Raw genomic sequence first — 12,472 nt, 5'->3', positions numbered from 1 at the left:
GATGGTCAACGATGAAACCGAGATATGTAACGCTAGTTTTACAGAATTCACTCTTATCCGGGTTAATTAAAAGTCCAGCAGCAATAATTCGTTTAAAGATTTTATCCAGCCACTCGAGATGTTCGGAGGTTTGCGTAACGATTATAATATCATCTAGATACGCGAACGCATGGGGTTCCATATCCGGCGTAATAATTTTATCTAATAGCCGTTGGAAAGTCGCTGGAGCACCTGTAAGTCCGAATGGCATTCGTTTGAATTGGAAGAGTCCACGTCCTGGCACAGTAAACGCAGTGACGGATTTACTAGATTCTTCCATCGGGACTTGAAAATAGGCCTGACTTAGATCAAGAGCGGAAATATAGTTAGCTGAACGTAATTTATCCAGAATCGAATTCATGAAAGGTAAAGGGTAAGCGTCTTTACGTGAGACTTCGTTGACTTTGCGAAAATCTAAACAAAATCGGTAGGAACCGTTGGATTTGCGCACCATGACAATAGGAGATGACCAATCACTGTCAGAAGGCTCGATAATATCTTCGTGTAACAACCGATCTACTTCTTGATTAATCGCTTGTTGTATCACCGGTGACACAGGGTAGTATCGCTGTTTGATGGCTGTCGGGGTCTCCACTATAATGCGATGTTCTGTTAAATTGGTTAATCCCGGAGCCCGTTTCAAAATCGGAATTCGTTCGTCTAGGAAGGTCCTTAACTGCTCGGACTCAGTATCGGTGAGAACACGGAGAGCATTGCAGCTATAAAAATTATCCTGAGCATCCACGAAGCGGTAGTAGTGACTAGGATCGTCTCGGTAACTCCACGTTCGATCCTGATAATTAATAACAATCCCGAATTGTTGTAAAGCATCAATACCAAAAATAAGGGGTACGGCCAGAGACGGAAAGAAAAGCGTAGGAACGACTTGGCTACGACCTTCTATTTGATACTGTAGTGGGTAACATTGCGATAGATTTTCGCGATGTCCATCGGCAGTCACTATCGTAACCGGAGGAACCGTAGAAGCATTAACATCGGCCGACGAAATTTTTAAAAGACCGGATTTACCAATAAAAGTGCGCGATGCGCCGCTATCAACTAAAGCTAAGAAAGAGTGGCCCTGAACTCTAATCTGTATATACAAAAGGGCGGTAGTTAGCGAGTATATTTTCTCGATACCGGACGAGAAATCTCGCGAAAGGCGGCAAGAGTTTAAGTTGACCGCAGGAAATTGTGTATGCGATAATCTAGTGGTTGGACACGAGCCGGTATTTATCGTGTCCCGGGTACGTTTCCCGTACACTTAGGACAATTGCGCACCGTAACTCCCTCAAGACCGCATCGGTGGCAAAAGAATCGCGAACGAGGTTTTGGACACTCCGAATATCGATGTCCACGTTCTTTACAATTCCAACACGCGAAGTCGATAGCGAAGGACGACTGTGGTTCGATAGGTTCTGACACGAACGGATTAGTAATCGTTCCCGAACTCGACGATATGGAAGGTGCAGGTGACGGTATATCCTTCACGGCTTTTAATTTCTTAGGTTTCTCCTGTGCTATCAGTACAGGTTGCTCCTCAGCAGCCATGGCGGTACGCGTACGTCGAGCGGGTCGTCCGAAAGCTAAATCGGGAAAAAGAGAATGTTCCGGTAAGGGTGGTGCTCGATACCGGCTTTGACGAGCTAAACTACTCTCGATCTGGATAGCGCGGGATTCTAATGCATCGAAAGAGATGATATTATTGATATCTATAAGCGCTTGGATGCGTGGGAGCATGTTCGTATGCGCCCAAATGATCCACTCTTCTTCCGACATGGGAGGTGAAACTCGTTCTAATAATACCCGAATACACGTGAGGTAATGGTCTACGGGTTCATCTTCCGCTTGTGTACGTTGGGCTATTTCCACCCGCAAAGATACCTGAAGCGAACGAGCCCCAAAACGCGAACGAAAGGCGCGTTCAAAATGTGCCCAATTCTCCCAATCTCGTTGGTGACTCCGAAACCAGTGGAGAGCCATATCCGACAAAAGCAAAGGAAGGTACTTCAATAATTCCGCATCCGGAAGGTCGAAAATAATGCGAGTTTCCGCGATACGCGCTAAAAAAGCCTCTACATCTTCACCGGATTTGCCGCTAAACGAAACGTTCATTCTCTTTAAGGTAGAATGTAGTTGGTTGAATTGCGCGGCATAGTCCCGATTTGCGAGAGATCGAGGAAAACGCGGTGTCTGAAAGTGACCTCTATTAGGGCGACGGTATGTTTCCCTCGGCTCTTCCTCTTCTGGGAAGTACTCTTCCCTTGGAGCAGGAGCAGTCGGGACTGCGGATGTAGTACGCATCTGCAAAACCACATCTCGCAGCTGACCAATCATGTCGTGCACGTCCCGTTTAAACTCGTCGAAATTTGCACGAGTGGGAGTGGACGAACCTCGCGGAGGTGAGAGTGACCGATCTCGAACATCCCTAGACTCGACAGGTGCATGATATTCTTTCCTACGCGTCCCGGTACGAATGGAGGTATAAATCTCCTGCGGAATGGGCGTAGGAGTAGCTGGTCGCGTAACCCGAACTGGATGCGGCATATCGTCAATTAATTCTAAAGGTTGTATGATACTAGCAGCTTTCCCCAAAAGCTGTGAAGTATCCATGACTGCACGCGTAGTCTGGTGTGACTGGGTACCCGGAGGGGTACGCGGTAATGCCGAACTCTTCTCCCGCGAAAAATGTTTCCGAAGCCTTTGACGAAGGGTGGGTAATATGCCCTTATCGTCCAAGCGATATTGATTGAGGATCTTTCGAGCCTCATCCTCGGTCAATCCCTCGATCCAATCTAAATTACCGTAAGTCGCGGTAGCCATCACTAAAATGAGCGCGAAAACCGAAAAAGAATTAATAGAAAATGTCTATTTCCCGAATAAAACCGAAGGAAAAGCAACAAAAGGATACCCGATTACGCGTTACCGAAAAGGAATATACATATAAATGGGGAAAAATACAGTTTAAACCATTAGTAATTCCTGAAAAGAAAAGGCAAGGTATACGGAAATAAAGAAAATCCTAATTGGGAATCGAAACGATAATGTTCTCGATTTTATTTATATTCGGAGGATTACGGAAATGCAGCTCTGACTAATGTACGGAAGTCAAACCTTCCCAAAACAAAACAAAATAAAGTTAAATATGGAATTACTAAGTGTAATTCGCGACTAAATAATTTAATAATCAATAATTAATAATTAATAATTAATTTATTAATTAGCAGGCGCAATATTCCGTAAGTGTCCGTTATCCAAGCTCCCCTGAAAGTCGCGAAAAACAAAGGGAAAAATGCTAAAGTAATTTCGTAAAGATATCGAAATAAAATTAAATCCGCTTTGCGAATATATAGATATATACATATAATAGTCGAATATTGTAAGTCCTATGTCGAGACAATGGGAAGTCAGTGAAGCGTGAGCTAATCGGCTTAGTTCCGCGCGACTGGGCACTCGCGGTGTCCCCCTAGTTTCCCCCTCAATAGTTTTTCTACACGTAGATTTCCTATGTCGAAATCTTCCGTATTAGAAATTAAAGATGATTATTTCGGCTCGAAATAAGACCGGAATATTCGACTAGAATTATCCGTATCTTATAACAGATACGGAAAGGCTATAGACACATGAAATAATATGAGCATAAATCATTAATGCTCGTTACGATAATCCTATCTGAGAAGACGTTAATTTCGATTAACTTCGATTATTTGAATATTAATCGTGAGATTCGAAAGCCTAACTACTGTATAACTCCGAATTGCCAAACAAAGGATTTGGATTGGAGGCAATAGGAGTTCGAAAGGAAACGGATATGAAAAATAATATGACTCGAATTAAAATAATTTTAAGCCGAATTTGCGAAAGGCTATTTCACCAAATTCTAGCTTATATTTGCCCTATGCGGGTGCTATTATTCGCGGCAAATAAGACTTTACTCCCGATAATTCGAAGTGGAATTTGTGAAAGGCTATTTCAACAAATTCTGCTTCTGTGGGCCCCACGTTGGGCGCCAAAATTTGCTACACTACAAAAATTTTGGCATACCCTAAGCTATTCGTAAGCTGTAACTAAATCAAAATCTGTAACGTAAGTTGGGCGCCAGGTTCCCGAAAGAACCACTGTACTGTAGTGACTGCAAAATACTGTATTCGTCAAACTAAAATGCCAACTAGCTCAGTGAATATAAGAGTAGGATTGCGGAAGCGGAGAGTGGGTGAGTTCCTGAAACGTAAAATGCAAAAGGATTTGGCAGTTCGGGTCAAATCACTACATACTATATTCGATAATAAAGTGTCTATATTTCCAAAAAGACATTGCTGTATTTGTCAGACTTCATAGCGCATAGATCGTTATTCGTATTCTACAAAACTGTAATTCGAAATGGCGTAGAAAACGGTTTTCCGGAGTGCTCGGGATCAATCCAACGAATTTCTTTACTAAATGACTAACTAATCAAATAAAGGCCTACTCAAGGCAGGTGTTTCTCCTGCGACCTTTTAACTAAACGCACTATACTCTCGCGAAGAGAACCGAACGGAGTAGCTCTTTCTGGGAGAATTCACCTCCGGGGTTCCTTCTGACAAGAAAACGAACTGTATGACCACGAGGTGATAGAACGAGGTAGCTCCTTTCGGGGAGAATTCGACCTCGGGATGCACCCCTGGTTAAACGCGACGAACTGTACAAAACGTAACTGAAATTCGAAACTGAACGAATATCCCGGTCACTCTTTATACCCGAATTCGACCCATCAACTATACTGTAAGCTCATAACCAATTTTTCGGAAAATACAATACTTTAATACGACATTATATACACGGTAATCGATAAAAGGACTTAACGTAAGTTATAGATAAAAATTATGTGCATTTCATATCCGAAAACCCAAAGACGACGGTGTCCTTGAATTACTAGCGAATCTCAAAGTTTCTCGATATTAGACTATTGTTCCAATTTCTCATTTATGTCCCTAATTCCCAATCCACGCACTTTGGGAGTATGTTTAACTCGTAATTTCTTGGTTTTTGACGATTTCACGGCTGTTAAGCGCGTTTTCCGAAGTTTACTCGTGATATAAGGATTTCTAGGAGCTGGGACTCCCGCTAACCTTTTCCGTTGGAGCTGGAAAACGACGGCTGAGAAGAATAAAGCAGAGCAGAGCAGAGCGGAGCAGCGTCGAGCAGAGCAGAGCAGGGCAGAGCAGATCGGAACAGAGCAGTGCAGAGCAGGGCAGAGCAGAGCAGGACAGCGCAGAGCAGCGTCGAGCAGAGCAGAGCAGGGCAGAGCAGAGCGGAGCTGAGCAGCGTCAGGCAGCGTAGAGCCGATATAAGCAGAGCAGGTCGAAGCAGAGCAGAGCAGAGCAGCGAGGAGCAGAGCAGAGCAGCTTCCACAGTTATTCACTACGTCTTTTCCGGAATACGAGTTGCCGAAAATCACGTCCGATCTTCTTCAGGACTAAATAACGAGTGTCGCAAAAATCGGGAGACACCAGCAACGAGCTGTTGGTCCCTTATCCCCAACTCTTCGTAACTCTAAATCTAATTGGCGGAGCCGATTAAGCTATTGGTACCACCAATCAGATCCAAGGTCCGACTTCTTCCGAAAATTCAACTTGAATATTCGGGAGCCGCGGAAGGCCGTAGTTCGTTAGACCCATTTAACATACGACTTATGGGCCACGATCGTTACTTTACTTTATGACCTATCAATCACCGAACGTTATACGGTATTTCCGATGATAGGTAGGCCAAGCGTATAGGACATGCTATTATGGCCTTGATAATATGACCATAATATGTCTCAATGTTCTATAGATAGATATATATATATATATCTTTTTAGTGAACATGTACTATCTTAAAATAGTACATGGTCACAATACACACATACACATAAATAGATGACTAAGTATATGAAATTTCATCTTCATACGAATTATAAAAAGATTCATCGCGGGTGAAAAGTTTCATTATAGTTTCACCCAGCGATTTATTGTTGGACACGAAGCAACTTATCAGAGATCTTCCAGTGATCATGCATTTACAAAATGTATACCGAACTTCGAAAAAAGTTTAGCTCAATTAGAACAAAGGATGATTACTCTACATGGGTTCACGAATGTCGTGATTATATTCAGGAATTAAGAAACATTGATCGAAATGCTTCAGTAGGTACGCGACAGAAACACTTTGCCGAGATCGCGAGCATTAAATGCCTCCTCCTCCGATCGGCAAAGGATAAGAGTTTCATTAAATTTGGTTCTGGCTCCAATGCTGCGGAAGGACTCATTTGGGAGGAGCTTGAATCAGCGTTTAATAGTCGAATATGCAGTGGTATGGTGATAAACTCAAATTATATAGAACCACGTGATTTTCTGTTAAATGCACAAGAAATTGTACATACCCGTGTAAATAAAGTATTCTGTAGTGTAATTTGTGTAAAAATAAACTGTGTGTTAAATGGTCAATTTATGAGTAAGGATATTAGTGATGATAAGAACATTAGTACAAAAAATAGTGGTTTATATAAAACTGATAATTTTAGCGATTGGTATAGGCAAAATATTGTAGAGACAATATTGAATGACTTGAGTGAGTTTCAAGAACGCGATAGTGGATGGGCTTTGGAAAGAATATTGAACTTGATAATCAATATAAATCATTATAATCCACTGCGTGCTGGATGTACAGTGAAACTACCGCCCAGTATAATACATAAAAGAGCTGTGATAAACATTGATAATGAGGATAGTGCATGTTTTGCATGGGCTGTGACGGTAGCGCTTTTTCCTGCAAAACCACCTGCCAAAACCTACCGCACATCCTCCTATCCACATTATCGGTCTGTTTTAGACGTTGGAAGCTTAACCTTTCCAACCACTCTGAAACAGATCACGAAATTTGAATCGGATAATGACATTTCAGTCAATGTGTTCACAATGGAGGAGGAGGAAAATGAAAGCAAAACTGAAATAAACATCACACCTCTTCAGCTAACGAAGAAGAAGCGATCGAGACATATTAACCTCCTTCTTATCACAGATGACCAAGGAAATGCACACTTTCTATGTATACGAAATCTTTCTAGATTAATAAGCAACCAGACAAATAAAAGGGGACATACTATTCATATTCGTGAACGGTTTGTAATGGATGTACAAATATATGTATACATAAATATTATATTCATACTAAAATCATATTCATTTTTTGTTTAGCTGTCTACACTATTTTTATACGGCAGATAAACTTCAGGTTCATGAGAGGGATTGTGTGCAGCTTAATGACAATATCCGTATCATACTGACAAAGAATGCAGAAGACCGTTGGGTATCTTTTAAGAACCAGAAGAACAGTGAAAGAGTGCCGTTTGTCGTCTATGCAGACTTTGAATGTTTACTACAGAAAATTGACCATAGTAGTAAAAGTAGTAGTAAAAATAGTTACGATTATCAGAAACATGTACCTTTTAGTGTAGGGTATTATTTAAAAAGTGCTCGTGATGCGTCACATTCATTTTATAATTCACATCGAGGTGCTAATTGCATCGAATGTTTCGTATGCGAGCTCGAGAGCATTGCACGCATCGTCAGCGAAAAATTGAAGACTGCAATACCGATGAATACTCTTAGTGATGTTGAAATTTCGCGGCACTACAGTGAACCTAATTGTCACATTTGTGGAAAACCGTTTGTTCCAAATCAAGTGCGTATTCGCGATCATGATCACCTAACTGGTAGATATAGAGGACCGGCTCATAATAATTGCAACTTAAACTTTAAAGACTCGCATGTTATTCCCGTAATATTCCATCATTTATCCGGCTATGATTCACATTTTATTTTTGAGGCGATCGTGAATACGCTTGAGGGATCGGTAAATTTGCTGCCTGTAAATAAGGAAAAATACACTTCATTTAGTAAATATCTGCGAAAGTATAATCCCACAAAAAACAGACTTCGCCTGTAAAAAAAGGCGGCAAGTACATAAACCATCTAGCATAAATAATATAGTAAAATTATCTAATTAAAAAAAGTAGTGAAATCCAAATATTAGGCAAATATATTTTTTCACCTTAGCAAAAGTTAAATTTTCGAAAAAAAAAAGGAACAAAAAAGTTACTTGCCGGGCCCGTAATGTCCATGCACAGTGGGAAATTGAATCGTGTGTGAGATTCAGCTATAGCGTATTATAGCAAATGTCATGTTAAAATACAGAGTGTAGTTAGCCGATCCACTTACGATTCTATTTCCCACTGTGCATGGATATTACGGGCCCGGCAAGTAACTTTTTTGTTCCTTTTTTTTCGAAAATTTAACTTTTGCTAAGGTGAAAAAATATACTTGCCTAATATTTGGATTTCACTACTTTTTTTAATTAGATAATTTCACTATATTGTTTATGCTAGATGGTTTATGTACTTGCCGCCTTTTTTTACAGGCGAAGTCTGTTTTTTGTGGGATTTCATAACGTTTTGTAAGAGTATAATATTTAAAAAATTAAATTATTGTTTTAATTTCTACAGATTTTAAAGAAAATTTCCACCCTTCTCATTTTTTGAAACAGCAGCGCTTAACGAATAAAAATATATATATTTATATTGAAAAAATAACGCAGTCAACACATTGATTTTATTGATATTTGTAATGTATTTTGTATAAATGAACTGTATAATTAATGCTCAGGCTAGTTTTTTAATGGTTTGAGTTTCACCATAATAAAAGTATGATTAAATTGCTCATAATCAATAAACATACTTTCAACATATAAAAATAATGAAATAAAATGTATATATTTTAATTAATTTACATTTTCTATTTATGAACATTTGACTTGTTACCAACATCTAACTATGCCAAACTTCAGTAACTCCCTCAGCTGCTTCAGGTGATACAGGGGCAAACCTGGAATTTTTCATAATCAATAAAGATACTTTCAACATTGTGACCATGTACTATTTTAAGATAGTACATGTTCACTGTGAAGATATATATATCTATCTATAGAACATTGAGACATATTATGGTCATATTATCAAGGCCATAATATCATATCCTATACGCTTGGCCTACCTATCATCGGAAATACCGTATAACGTTCGTTGATTGATAGGTCATGAAGTAGAGTAACGATCGTGGCCCATAAGTCGTATGTTAAATGGGTCTAACGAACTACGGCCTTCGGCGGCTCCCGAATATTCAAGTTGAATTTTCGGAAGAAGTCAGACCTTGGATCTGATTGGTAGTACCAATAGCTTAATCGGCTCCGCCAATTAGATTTAGAGTTACGAAGAGTTGGGGATAAGGGACCAACAGCCAGTGAAGCCAGACTGGGTCTAAAATGCTTCTCCACTCTGCCTCCATAGGCTCACTAACACGTAGAGCTACTGAAGCATCGGTGAGAGCACCCCACTTCTACCTCCTCGAACGTTGCACGCATACCATTACTGCAGTACGTGCATGTTTCGTTGTCCTTCGTATAGCTCCGGTATAATTCGAGTACGAGAGAGAGCGGTATACTTTTCTCGGACCTCTCTTTCTCGCACTCCTTCTTCGCTCGTTTAGCCAACGGGCTTAAACGAGAGAAGCCGAGCTAGCCGAAGGAAATTAAGAAATGTCTTTTTCGCGGTCAGCTATGATAAAAGCTGAATACGCTAAATGTGAATGTATTAAGATAAAATATTTATAAGCAGCCGTTAACTTATTAGATTTTATAATAAATAAGGAAATGCGATGATATTATGTAACATTGGTCAATTGTCTTAAGACTCATATGTTACGTATTATTGTTAAAAATATTTTATTTTCTTAATTTATTATTTAATCTAGTAGGTTGATGGTAATAAAAAAAATTAAAAAAGTTTACATAAGTCTGCGGGAATCGAAACCCGAGCCCGCGTAAGTAGCAAGCAAGCGCCTTTCCATCTGCGCTACGGAACGTACTTGTTAACTGTGAAGCTTAGTAGCCTGATAGAGCAATGGAAGCTTTTTCTATGAAATTCAATTTACAGAATAAAATATCAATTATAATCGTACATATATTTATTTCGTATGTCTTTTCCTAATGAAATAAAATATTTCTTTTACATATTTCTAATCATTAATCACTTTAACAGCTGTAGCTTCAAAAAGTGATTCCAACATTACGAAGAATATTTTTGATAGCTGTGGAATTAAAAATAAGTAACCCAAGATTTGTATTTGGGATTTAATTTATTATTTCTATTGTAATCAATTTATTTTGAAATAGCACATATATAGAAAAACGATTCATCGTTCTTGACAAGTAAACGCGCATGACTGACAGAGATAAGACGATGTAGCCAAACAAAGTATTTATATAGCATATATACTGTATTAAAAGGCTAACAGAATATAAAACTTATATATTGAGTAAGTACAACAGAGATCCCAAATACGAATCTTGGGTTACTTATTGTTAATTCCACAGCCATCAAAAATATTCTTCGTAATGTTGGAGTCACTTTTTGAAGCTACAGCTGTTTAAGTGATTAATGATTAGAAATATGCAAAAGAAACATTTTATTTCATTAGGAAAAGACATACGAAATAAATATATATACGATTATAATTGATATTTTATTCTGTAAATTGAATTTCATAGAGAAAGCTTCCATTGCTCTATCAGGTCACTAAGCTTCTGAGTCAACAAATACGTTCCGTAGCGCAGATGGTAAGGCGCTTGCTTGCTATTTACGCGGGCTCGGGTTCGATTCCCGCAGACTCATGCAAATTTAAAAATTTTTTTTTTCGTCATGATTTTTTTGTATTACCATTAACCTACTAGATTAAATAATAAATTAAGAAAAAAAAATATTTTTAACAATAATACGTAACATATGAGTCTTAAGACAATTGACCAATGTTACGTAATATTATCGCATTTCCTTATTTATTATAAAATCTAATAAGTTAACCGCTGCTTATAAATATTTTATCTTAATACATTCACATTTAGCGTATTCAGCTTTTATCATAGCTGTCCGCGAGAATGACATTTCTTAATTTCCTTCGGCTAGCTCGGCTTCTCTCGTTTAAGCTCGTTGGCTAAACGAACGAAGAAGGAGCACGAGAAAGAGAGGTCCGAGAAAAGTATACTGCTCTCTCTCGTACTCGAAATATACCGGAGCTATACGAAGGAGACCGAAACATGCACGTACTGCAGTAATGGTATGCGTGCAACGTTCGAGGAGGCAGAAGTGGGGTGCTCTCACGGATGCTTCAGTAGCTCTACGTGTTAGTGAGTCTATGGAGGCAGAGTGGGGAAGCATTTTAGACCCAGTCTGGCTTCACTGCCAACAGCTCGTTGCTGGTGTCTCCCGATTTTTGCGACACTCGTATCTTAGTTCTGAAAAGGATCAGACGTATTTTCGGCAACTCGTTACTTAGTTCGGAAGAAGATCGGACGTTATTGTCGGCAACTCGTATTTCGGAAAAGACGTAGTGAATAACTGTGGAAGCTGCTCTGCTCTGCTCCTCGCTGCTCTGCTCTGCTCTGCTTCGACCTGCTCTGCTCATCTCGGCTCCACGCTGCTTGACGCTGCTCAGCTCCGCTCTGCTCTGCCCTGCTCGACGCTGCTCTGTCCTGCTCTGCTCTGCTCGACGCTGCTCTGCGCTGTTCTGCTCATCTCTGCTCCGTCCTGCTCTGCTCTGCTCTACCCTGCTCTGCTCTGCTCTGCTCCGATCTGCTCTGCTCAGCTCTGCTCGACACCGTTCTGCCCTGCTCGACGCCGCTCCGCTCTGCTCTGCTCTGCTTTATTCTACTCAGCCGTCGTTCTCCAGCTCCAACGGAAAAGGTTAGCGGGAGTCCCAGCTCCTAGAAATCCTTATATCACGAGTAAACTTCGGAAAACGCGCTTAATAGCCGTGAAATCGTCAAAAACCACGAATTACGAGTTAAACATACTCCCAAAGTGCGTGGATTGGGAATTAGGGACATAAATGAGAAATTGGAACAATAGTCTAATATCGAGAAACTTTGAGATTCGCTAGTAAGTCAAGGACACAGTCGTCTTTGGGTTTTCGGATATGAAATGTACATAATTTTTATCTATAACTTACGTTAAGTCCTTTTATCGATTACCGTGTATATAATGTCGTAGTAAAGTATTGTATTATCCGAGAAATTGGTTATGCGCTTACAGTATAGTTGATGGGTCGAATTCGGGTATAAAGAGTGACCGGGATATTCGTTCAGTTTCGAATTTCAGTTACGTTTCGTACAGTTCGTCGCGTTTAACCAGGGGTGCATCCCGAGGTCGAATTCTCCCCGAAAGGAGCTACCTCGTTCGATCACCTCGTGGTAATACAGTTCGTTTTCTCGTCAGAAGGAACCCCGGAGGTGAATTCTCCCAGAAAGAGCTACTCCGTTCGGTTCTCTTCGCGAGAGTATAGTTTCGTTTAGTTAAAAGGTC

Source organism: Prorops nasuta, unplaced genomic scaffold, assembly GCF_024137725.1.
Source record: "Prorops nasuta isolate Cenicafe-Biocafe unplaced genomic scaffold, Cenicafe_Pnas_1.2 PNAS00005, whole genome shotgun sequence".
NCBI classification, from domain to species: Eukaryota; Metazoa; Arthropoda; class Insecta; order Hymenoptera; family Bethylidae; genus Prorops; species Prorops nasuta.
This window is presented reverse-complemented; position numbering follows the sequence as displayed.